Here is a 12,496-nt window from a genome sequence, read left to right on the forward strand (position 1 = left end):
TTTGCAAAATACTGGGGGCGGCGGGGTGGATTCGCCGACGGGGAAACCATCCATGAGCGATGGGAAGGACAAAGGCCCGTCATCGGCCAAACCGTCCACGAAACCCTTGTCGACAACGATTACACATAAGACATGGTCTACGGCAAGATCCTCATCATTAGAGTTATCGTCCACGAAACAGTCGTTGACGAAGGAAACACACCATTCGTCCATGAGGCACTTGACGAAACGCTCATCCACGGAGCGCTCGTGGACGGGGGAGCGACCATCCAAACCACATTCGTCGACGGAACTACCGTCAGTGGGACGCTCGTCGACAAAGGTACCATCGACCACAACACCGTCGACAACACCACAAGTTCCTGCATCTATGGAGGAATTGGAGCCTGAGGCGCCTTCCGTTCACGCCAGGGTGACACCTGTCACTGAGGACAGTTTCCTTGAGCCTGTTGAAACTGCTGAACCAGTGGTAGCACAAGTTTCTCGTTTGGGGGACATGGCAGAGCTTCCTGATGTAATTATCCAGAAGGAATTTGCAGATGCAGAAGTGGTGGAAGAACGACCTTGTCCTTCTCCTAAGCAACACAGTCCCCCTTGGCAGCCTTCTATGGAAGAGGCCGACTATCCTCACGATCCGATACTAATGTCCATACAGAGGATCATGGATGAGTTCTACAGGCATCAAAGGGAGCAAAGCAGGCCGGCTGATCCCATAGAACCGGAATCCCGTCAGAGAGACACCTTTCCAATTCCAGGTACATCAAGAAGTTCGCCTCACGGGAGTAGACCTCAAAAGAGAGCACAATCACCTGAGTCTGCTCAAAGGCCTAGGAGCAGGGCTCACAGTGCTTTACCGACAAGGGTCCCATCACCATCATCGCATAGACCTCGATCCCCAGATAGGGATCCAACAATGGTGCTGTCTTCCTTTTCAGTCTCAGATTGGCAGGAGGACACTTTTAGAGAATTCCCTGATCCAGAAGAAGGCGAGATTACACAGGAGCCTGACGCAGCCAGTGAGTGGGATGAGTACATCGTCGAGAAGCCCAGGAAGAGAGATTCCCCAGGCGATGTTTCACCTCCGGATGATCTGGTTTCTTTCCACACCATAATAGGCAAGGCTGCAGAATTGTTCAAAATTCAGGTTACATCAGAGGAAAAGAAATCAGTGCTTTATGAGCACAGGGGCAAACGCAGGAGGACAGTGACCACCAGTCCTCTCCTCAACATCATCTGGGAGTCTGGATCCAAGATCTTGCCTACGCCCTTGTCTACTCCGGCTCTGGTGTCCAGCCAGAGAAGAAATATAAAGCACCCGAGTCTGCACCTCTTTATCTGAGAGGTCATACAAAACTGGACTCGGTTATCACAGTTGCAGCTAGGAAGAAGCTTGCCAATCCTGCTTCGCCGCTGTCAGCACCACCGGACAAGGATGGACGTAAGCTAGAAGCCGAGGGCAGGAAGGTATCTGCTTTGGCGTCGCTTACCATCAGAGCGGGTAATGCGCTGGCCATGACGGTGAGATTTGATCGCAAGCTTTGGCTCCGCATGTCCAAATTGGCTAAGCACCTACCACCAGAGCTCCAGGAAGAGGCTAGATCCATAATCGCCGATGGTGAAGCAACCTCAGATCACATGATCGACGCAGCAGTTGATGTGGCCGAATCAGGCTTCAGACAGATGGCCCATGGCACAGTACTCAGAAGACAGGCTTGGATGAAGGCTACCAACTTCAGGCTGGAAGTCCAAGTGCAGATATTGGACATGCCGTTTGATGGACAAGAGCTTTTCGGAAAGAAAATACACGACCACCTGAAGGGAATTAAAGCAGACACTGACACAGCCCGAACCATCAGTTCTTTAAAGGACAAGGAGAAGAACAGTCAGTCTTTTTGCCCCTTTAGAGACTCATCTTCTAAGTACAGAGGGTACGGCCGCTCCTCTTATGGTCAGAAGGCGCAGGGTAGCACATACCAAGAGAACAAGTATCAATCTTCCAACAGATACTCCCATAGAGGCAGGCGTGGCTTTGCCCAAGGGAAGTCACAAAGCAAACAAAACGGACAATCCGATTCTTTCCCCTCAACGTCACACCCCGGTGGGGGAAGGGTAAGCCCGTTCTTCCAACGCTGGCAGTCAATTACATCGGACAAATGGGTGTTGCAAGTGATCCGACAGGGTCACGCTTTAGAATTTCTAGACCAACCTCCTTCCCTGCCTCGAACTTCGCGCAGGGTGCATATGTTAAGGCAGGTCATGTCCAAAGTTCAAACAAAAACTGCTCCAGAAAGCAGCAGTAGAGCCGGTGCCATACCCCCAGAGGGGAAAGGGTTTCTACTCCCGCTTCTTCTTCATCAAAAAGAAAAACGGTAAATGGAGACCCATTTTGGACCTGAGGGCACTCAACAAATATATCAAACGCATAACATTCAAGATGGTAGTGTTGCAAGGAGTGCTTCCTTGGTTACACAAGCACAACATCTTGGCCACTTTAGACTTGGAGGACGCATACTTCCATATACCGATCCATCCAGCTCACAGGCAGTTCCTCAGGTTCACGGTGGGAGAGCTTAATTTTCAGTTTCGGGTGCTCCCATTCGGGCTGAAATCGGCACTGAGAGTTTTCGCAAAATGCTTGTCACCAGTAGCTGCAAAACTCAGGAGGTCAGGAACGGAAGTCTTCCCATACTTGGACGATTGGTTGATAAAAGCATGTTCCGCCGCAGGGGCTCGCTCAGCAGTTTTAAAGACTATTAACCTCCTAAAAGAGTTAGGTTTCTCCATAAACAACACAAAGTCCTGCCCCGTTCCCAGCAAGACAGCTCTCTTCCTGGCGACCGAGTTCAACATCAGCATTCCCAGGGTGAGACCATTGGCAGAAAGGGTAGCAGCAATTCTACGCCCAACCTCGTGTTTCCTGGAGAGAGAGACGACATCTGTACGCTCTTACAAATCCCTTCTGGGCATGATTTCCTTGTGCATATTCCTTATACCAAATTGTAGGCTTTGCATGAGACCGGCCCAGGAGGCCCTGGACCACCAATGGAAACAAGCTTTCGGATGTTGGGAGGACGTCGTCCAGATTCCATCGACGTTACACAAGGCTCTTCGATGGTGGAATGCTCCACGGAATCTTCTACAAGGGATGCCGTTTCAAGCACCAACATCGACCCTTCTGTTAAGGACGGACAAATCATTATCAGGCTGGGGCGCTCACTTTGCAGACCTCCAAACCAAGGGCACTTGGTCGGCACAAGAGTCCCAACTCCACATCAATGTGTTAGAGCTCAGGGCCATAAGGTGGGCGCTGAAGGCTTTCCTGCCTGTGGTATCTGGACATGTACTTACAGTCCAGACAGACAACACAACCTCCACGCACTACACAAACAAGCAGGGAGGCACGAGGTCAGAGATCCTGTCACAAGAAGCCCAACAGCTATGGGCATGGGCCTTGCACCACGGAGTGCAGATCAAGGCAGAGCATCTTCCGGGAGTGGACAATGTCCTAGCGGACAAACTAAGCAGAGAATACACGTCGTCTCACGAGTGGGAGCTGGACGAAAAGGAATACCAACAGATTTTTCCCTTATGGGGCCATCCGCGGGGCGTGGCCTGGCACTCATGGAGTGAGGACGCAGAACTTCTGAGCTCCGGCTAAGCCCTGTAGTCAGATCCTGAATAAGGTGCTTTGCGCCCACTGCACCGTTCATGCGGCAACCCAACTGAAGCTGAGGCGGAGACCTACGCTCCGCAATCGACCCCGAGGGAAATCGGAGCTCGGGAGCCCGATCCGACGACTCGGCCCGGCTCCCCCACCTCCCCCGGGCAGCGCACACAAAATGGCGGCCTTGATGTTCCGAAGGCCCTGAGCTGCGGAGGTGAGATTGCGAAGCAGCACCATCTGAAACCAGCCGAGCGTCAACTCCTACCGCTGACTGAGAGCAACCAGCTGAGTGGAGGAACCGTCGGGGCTGTGTTGCTGAGCCCGGCAGAGCGTCGCTGACAGTCTGAGGAGCGGCCCCGTGGGGCTTTCTGATCCGCCTCCTGGGTGTTCCGGGTGCGCGGCACTGCTGCTGCAGGAGGCTGGGACTGGAGCACGACTGGGGCATTCAACCCGGCAGTCCCTGGCGATCGTCCGTTACAGCCGCGAGCTTGAGCTTCCCCGGGACCCACCCATTGGCCGTGGCGCTTTCCCTGACACGGAGGCCGGGACCCAGGCAGAGTGGGCTTTGGAGCTGCCGGGGGGGGCCTGGGAGATGAGTTAGAGCACAGATCGGTGGCGGCACCCCTTCGGGCCGAGGTGGTCTCGGGGGCCCGCCCCTGCACTAGTACATCAAGGGGATAGGTGTCCCCTGGCACCTAGGGCCCGCCACAACATCACGCCCGGGGCCTGCGGTGGCCTCATTCCGGGGCTCACGCCGGAGCCACTGAGGACACACCTGGGTGAACTTGGAACCCGACTGCGGGGAAAGCGTCCAGGATCTGCCCGCCTCCCGGGAGCCGGCTCCTCCCTTGGAGACAGGGCCTAGCGGGACCGTTCTAGCGGGCGAATCGACCTGCTGCGACCTCCTTCTGGACAAAGAGCCTACCAGCCAGCACTAAGTCAACGGAGCGCAAAATCGAGGTTCCCTGTGCATAGGACGGAGAATAGGCTGGGGAGAACCACAAAACCACCCACCCTGAAGAGGCGGACCAGACACCTGCACCTAACGGAAGGGCCCAGAGATCCCGTGATGTCCAAGGCCAAAAGTGCCACAATGGATCCTTTTGTTACATCAAAGCCCCATCCTGTCGCTCAGTCCACGCCGAAAGGCACAGTGGTGCAGACCAGCCCGGAGGGGACCGCCAAAGACAACCAGGTGCTTGAGGCGATTGCTGCCTTGAGATCGTTCATAGACACAAAAATAGGCGAAGTGAAGGCTGACATTCAGCTTATAAGACAAGATGCCCGTAACCTGACGGAACGAGTTACCATCGTAGAATCCTCTCAGAAAAATACTGCGGAGGATACGGAGAATCTGAAGACAGAGGTGGCGGACCTTCGTAGAAAGGTGAGCTTCTTGGAGGCAAGGTCTGAGGCGGCGGAAGGACGCGCTAGGCGCAATAACGTCAGAATACTGGGCATCCCCGAGGGGGCTGAGACCTCAGATCCGACAGCCTACATAGAATCCCTAATACAGCAGGAAATTGGGTCGGAGAAGCTCTCACAGGGCTTCGCCATAGAGAGGGCCCACAGGTCGCTCCAGAAGAAAACACCTCCCGGCTCCCACCCTCGCCCATCATAGCAAAGGTCCTCAACTTCCGGGACCGCAAAGTGATCCTAAAATTCTAGAGAGAGGGTGGAGTGATAGAGCGGGACAGTTCGAAAATCACCATCTACCCCGATTATACACAGTCAGTGCAGAGGGCAAGAAATTATTTCGTCCCAGTCAAGGCTAGATTGCGAAAACTAAACCTAAAGTACATGCTGCTGTATCCATCCAGACTAAAGGTGATCTACAAAGGACAAGCGATATTTCTCGAAACGCCGGCTGCAGCCAATATGTGGCTGGAGCATAATAACTTGGCCGAGGTCCCCTCCGAGCCCACCCTCGAGAGCCATACTGAGGTGCGCAATGGGCGATAGACTAGCGCTCTGATATTACCACCCTCGACCCCCGCCCCGGACACTATTATGGAAAAAGCATAGTACCACCACGGATATAACACTGAAGCATGAGAACACTCAACGACTACGGGACCCAAACGCCCACCCACCCATGGGCACACAGCACGTACCCACAAACGATCAGTGCTGGCCAGTTGCCAACACAAACTTACTTGCGCCAGAAACCCGGATGGGGACAGACAGTGCGAGAGCGCCTGAGCACTGCATTCTTGAGGCAGAAGCTGGGTGCACCAGTTACAGTTATTTTTGTTTGGTTTTGTTATGACTGCCCTCCTCATGAAGACCACCAACCAAATTGAAGTGGACCAGAGGCCAGACGCTGGAGCCTACCAACTCATGCAAGCGGAACAAGATACAACGCCTAGCGACGCACGATTAAGCTGCAAAATAGGCGGGGAGCCTTCCACACCACAAACAAAGTCAGGCAATGGCAACACGACTCAAGATAATCACATGGAATGTTAGAGGGATGGGATCCTATCTACGGCGAAACCGTATACATTCCTACCTGAAGCGAAAGAAGGTATTGTTTGCCCTCCTGCAGGAAACACACCTCACGACCAACACCGCAGACAAACTAACCGTCTATTGGGGCGGCCAGGGCAGCGGTGCATCCTACTCGAAGTACATACGAGGCGTATACACATGGGTGAGTCTGGATACACCATTTCACCAGATGGGGGTGGAAGCGGACAAAGAAGGCAGGTACGTGATAATGTGGGGCATGCTGGAGAACTTCTGATTATGCATTGTAAACTCATACTTCCCCCAACACGGCATGCCCTCCCACCTCAAACAGCTGTGCGCTAAAATGATGCACCACAGGGAGGACACTTTTATATGGGGGGGAGACTTTAATTGCGTGATGAACAAAGAAATGGACAGATCCACAATGCCACGCATCCCCAACAACCCTGCCCCCCGGGCCCTCTGCGGCACGGTAGAGGATTTGCACCTAGTCGAAATCTGGCGAGATCTACACCCCACCGACAGGTCTTACTCCTTCTACTCAGCCCCTCATGGTCTACACACCAGGATAGATCACTTCTTCATCGACAGCGAGCTAACCCCACAAGTTGAGTCAGCAAGCTATCTGGGCAGGTCAATTTCGGATCATTCCCCACTATTAATGCAATTTTACCTGAGAGGCCCTAGGCCCCCTATCCCGATGTGGCGCATGCCGTCAGAAACTTTATTGGACCCCGCATTCAAGGAAACCCTAGTGGAAAAACTAGAGGAGTAATTAGGAATCAACATGGGGTCAGTTGAGAAGTGGAGCACGCTATGGGAAGCCGTGAAAGTGGTAATGAGGGGTGAGATAATAGCTGAAGCAGGCAGGGTCAGGAGGCAACTGAGAAAGGAGCTGGAGGACAAGGAGGAAGAGATCAGGCAACTGGAGGGAACTCTGCCCCTGACCACCGCGAGGGAATCCAGGTTGCAGGAGATCAGAGAGGACTGCTAGAAAGCATGGGTGAGGCTGTCCAAGTTCGACTTCTCTATGCGAACCTTTAAAGCACAGAAAGAAGTGGACAAGCCAGACAAGATACTTGCCTGGTTATGCAGGAAGGAGAACCCGAGGCAGGCCCTCAGAGATCAAGGATGCGGATGGCACAACGCAGAGAACACAACACGCAATTAATGGAGTCTTTTCGAACTTCTATGCTAGGCTCTATGCCCACAACGAGCAAATCCCTGAAGAAGATATAAAAGACACTCTGGATGAAACCGGGCTTCCCAAACTAGGCCAAGAACAACGAGATATGCTGGGAGAGGCCATCACGTTGGAAGACATATCGGAGGCGATTAGGTCCCTCTCTACCAGCAAGACCCCCGGGACGGACGGCCGCACCCCAGAATTTTACAAGGCCTATTAGGAGATCTTAACTCCGATACTACATGGAGTATGTACGGAGGCATACGAGACCGGGACACTGCCGAGCAGCATGAGAGAGACCCTCATAATACCAATGTTCAAACCAGGTAAACCAGCCGACGAGTGCGACTCATATCGCCCCTTGGCGATGCTGAACTATGATGGCAAAATCCTTACAACCATATTAGCCAAAAGGCTCTCGAGGGTGATAGGATCCCTAATACATGAGGACCAGAACGGCTTTGTCCCGGGACGTAACACCACTGCCAACCTAAGAAGGCTACAACATGTAATGGCACAAACGGCGGAACACAAGGAAGAACTAGCAGTACTCTCACTAGATGCCGTAAAAGCTTTCGATTCGATATTTTGGGAATGGCTGATTGCGACTCTAAGGGAGTTTGGTCTTGGAAAGCACTTCATCCGGTGGGTGAAGGTACTCCTCAACAACCCGGTGGCGAGAGTGAAGACTGGAAGCATGGTGTCAGGAGCTTGGGCCATTCAGAGGGATACAAGACAAGGGTGCCCGCTATCACCGTTGCTGTACATCCTTGGTCTGGAACCAATCGCAATCTACTTTAGGAAGCAGCTTTTTGAGGTCGGCATCACTATTGGCGGGGTAGATAACATCATCTCCCTGTACGCTGACCATGTCCTTCTATACCTCCGAAACCCCAGAGGGAACGCACCCATAGCATTAGACACCCTCGATAACTTTGCTAAATATTCAGGGATTAAGTTTAGCCGACAGAAATCAAGTGCCTTCCCCCTTGCCGGACTCAGAGGGAAGGACAGAGAAGACTTGCCAGAGATTGGGATCCAATGGCAGGTGGAGGCTTTCCGCTATCCATAAAATTCTGGTCGAAACTTCCCCTCTTGGTGATGGGTAGAGCTGCAATCTCCAAAATGATAATACTACCTAGGTTCCTCTATTACTTCACCAACATTACGTACTATATTCCCCCGTCCTTCTTTAGGAAACTAGAATCCCTGATCAGAGACTTCCTTTGGGGCCGGGCCAGACATAAACTTGCCCTGAACATCCTCACGCTCCCTCACGCTGAGGGCGGCATCCAACTCCCTGAATTCCAGAGATACTATCTAGCTGCACAACTGACACATGCTACAAAGTGGCTCTCGGATGAACCCTCTGCCGAGGCAGGCCTCCTTCGCCAGCTGATCATGCCAATGCACCCCAAGGAGGTGATATGGAACTCACAAGTGGGGCCTCCCGACCCGCCCATGATCATAAAGCTGGGGAGACAAATCTGGAACAAGGTCGGATCACTACTTGGCCTCCAACACCCATACATGCCTGACATCCCCATGCTAGCTGATGTATGCAAGACCCCTGTGGACTTGCCAACGATGAGGAGCTGGGAGTCCTGTGGCCTCTACACATGGGGAGATATGTTTGGTGAGGGACTGTTCAGAGACTTTGACTCGCTACTACTGAAGGATGGGCTTGCACCGGGCCAGTTTCTATGGTATCAGAGGGTGAGACATGTAGCCAAGGCAAAATGGGACACATGGCCCGAGGAGCCGGAGACCCACTCCCTCATACAGGAAATGTACAACTTGAGCGACGGCTGGAAGCCGACGTCGAGGCTATATACCCATTTAAATGACAGGCCCAATCCCAGAGGTGCGCGCCTGAAAGAGAGGTGGGAGACCGACCTAGGGACTGAAATCACGGAGCGCGAATGGGTAAGGGACCTCATGTACCCGAAGGAGGTCTCCCGGAACGCCAGGTTCAGGATGATCCAGCTAAATGTCCTCTATAGGACCTACATGACCCCGCATAGGATAGCCACCTTCAATGACAAGATCCCCTCGACGTGCCCATGGTGCTCCTCTGAACACGCTGATATGATCCATATGTTTTGGGCCTGTCCCAGATCGCAGAGGCTCTGGCTTGCTGCCGAACAAACCTGCAGGAGAGCTGGACTGGAAAGATACGAATGGACACCCAAGGAATGCCTCTTGGGCACTCACCCGAGATTGGGCAAAATCAGGCACTTAGTGAAGCTCATGGACATGGCGTGTATACTCACGAAAAGAACAATAGCTATGGCCTGGAAGCCGCCTGCAGGCCCCAGATACGGACCCTGGATCAGGGAGATGGAAAGATGGACCGCCGCTGAAACCAGAGCCTGGGAGGAGGGGAACAACCGGGGTGGAGATGATGAGAGTGCCACACTTGAGTCCGGGAAGGCCCTCATGAAAGACATGGGGCCTCATTACACGGTAGGCGGTGAGCCATGGCGCTATTAGCGCCATGGCTCATGCCGGTAAAATACCGGCACCGCCTTGGCGGAAAGGGGATTTACCGCCCCATTCCAAGGTTGGAGGGGCGGTAAATCCCCTTTCCGCCATTCCCCTTCCCCATTCCCATTTCTGCCCATTAGGGCCCTATGGGACTGGGGAAGGCGCTAATTACGGCACCGCAATTTTGCGGTGCCGTAATTAGCTCCGAGGTCCCTTAGCGGGTTGGATTTTAACGCCTGCAAGAAGCAGGCGTTAAATCCTCCAACCCGCAAAGGGACCTCGTAGTACGGCGGTAAGGGTTAACGGTCACCGTTGCCATTAACGGTGACCGTTAACCCTTACCGCCGTCCGTGTAATGAGGCCCATGATCTTTTCGACAAATTTCAAACCCCCTGAACAGACCATTCTGGCGTGAACTGTAAAAGAGACACACTGATCGGACCACCAAACCCGAGCACATCCCAATGTCACAACCCAAGGAGTGGCAGTAGAGAGTGACGGCGCTGTCTCTGGAGCCCACACGTGAAGAGCGGACCGCCCATGGCGGTAGTAGAGAGGACAGTCAAAGTTGTTATTATTGTTGGTTTGTTACCTGTTGCTTACTTGGCGAACTTGTCACACAATTGATAATACGATGCATAACCTAAGCTCAATTGCTTTATGTATAATTTTAAATGCCAATAAAAACATTTCAAAATAAATAAATGGGGCCATCCGCAGATCGACCTTTTTGCCACCAAGGACAACAAGAAGTGCCGGAGTATCAATCACTGGGAGAAGCTTGGCTTGGACGGGGAAGTTCCTCTATGCCTTTGCCCCCATTCCCCTCATTGCCAGGGTACTATGCAGACTGAAGGAACAGAATTGCTCAATGATCCTAATTGCGCCGGATTGGGCGCAACAAGTCTGGTACTCGACTCTAAAGCGTCTATCCCGACGGCCCCCAATTCGCCTCAAGACGCATCAATATCTGTTGATGCAACAGAACCACAACGTCCTCCACCATGACCCTAGGAGCCTATCTCTCAAGGCATGGTTCCTGAGCAGCGTAAACTGATGAATCTTAAGCTACCATCAGAATGTTGGGATATCATCAGGGCAGCGAGATCCCCGTCGACACGAGTTACCTACACCAGGAAGTGGACTCGATTTTCCAAGTGGTGGGAGATATCTGCCATCGATCCTGTCACTATTTCTGTTGACCAAGTTCTACCCTACTTATTGTGCCTGGCTAAAACAGGGCTTTCATTGTCCTCCATGAAGGTCATCTGTCAGCCATAGCGGCGTACACAACAACTCCGGAGATGCAATCCTTGCTCTTTGCCGGCGGTTAAGATCTTTCTGAAAGGGCTGATGCATACTTATCCTCCTACGCCCACGCCAGGTGTTTGGTAGAATCCTGTGCAGTTACCTTAGGGAGCACTACACAATATTAGGACTACAGGTGAGAGCAATAAATCCCCTTTGGTATCAGTCTGTACCACAAAGATTTAGTTGGTAGCTGTGGCTGAGCAGTCAGACTTCTCTCAAGAGGGAGATAAGCAGTATTCAGGGTTTACACAATAGGCCTTCAGTACTATGGCAAAAGGAAACACTGACCAAAGCTTTGTATTAAAAAGTAGTTATATATTTATTTTTCACACTTCTAAGAAAACACATGTATCACAGTCATCAAGCAAGTTAAATTAAGTCAAAGGAAAAATATATACACTCCCAAGTTAAATTCTAGACCAAGTGAACCAGAGTGAAAACTGGGCAAAACGGCACAGTGACAACTACACACAAGGGATCCTCTAACACTTCTTCACAAGGGAGGGAAAGCACAAGTTATATAGAAATAGGTTCTTACACACCCTAACAACACTTCCCATAAGTTTGTGGACCAGTTTCAGCAAACCAGTGTATCAGTATAGCAATACGTAAATGAAAACTGAGCAAAATGGCATTTCACAAGGTTTAAAAATGGGAAGGAAAGGGTAGTTAAAAGAAATAGGTGCACCACACAGTTCTAGCTGAGAATCAATCTAAAGAAGGCAGATCTAACAAATGTGACCAGTCAGTAGACCTGTGCCAAAGTCAGTTGGTACAGGGCAAGGGCCCAGGAGAAAAATGTTCTTGTAGCTGCAGTCAAGTCTTTGGTTAACGAAGTGGAAAGGGTGGATGCAGAAGTTGAAAAGACAATGTTAAGAGAGAGGGGTGGCAATCCCAACAGGTAGGTAAAGGATTTAAAACACCTTTAGTGCTACCGCGGAGAAAGGGCGGCCTGGCGGAACAATGTACCTTTAAATGAAGAAGTGGATCCTGCGGCGGCAGTTGTTCCTGGTAGTTCCTGCAGTTCGGGTGATCCAGCAGAGGAAGAGAGGCTCTCGCCGTGGAGGAAGGTCGAGTTACTGCACTACCCAGGGATGATACCAGCCGCGGTGCTGCCCGACGAATAAAAGGTACACTCCTTTAAATCGCGGTCCGAATGGACTGGTGCCTGACTATCCGGCCTCCGAGTACAGGGTACGGGAGATTCGAACAAGGCAGGTCTGGAAAGGCGATTGGCAAACTGGTTGGCCCCACCAGCTCAAGGGAAGAAGGCTCTTGCAGGTGAAGATCTTCTCTCGTTGTGTTGAGAAAAAGTGGTGAGATGCTGCAGCAGGGCTTCACCGGTGGTTCAGTCGTTGCAGATGTCTTTGGCTTCT

The sequence above is a fragment of the Ambystoma mexicanum genome, chromosome 10, assembly GCF_040938575.1.
Source record: "Ambystoma mexicanum isolate Mex_15411 chromosome 10, UKY_AmexF1_1, whole genome shotgun sequence".
In the NCBI taxonomy this organism is placed as follows: domain Eukaryota; kingdom Metazoa; phylum Chordata; class Amphibia; order Caudata; family Ambystomatidae; genus Ambystoma; species Ambystoma mexicanum.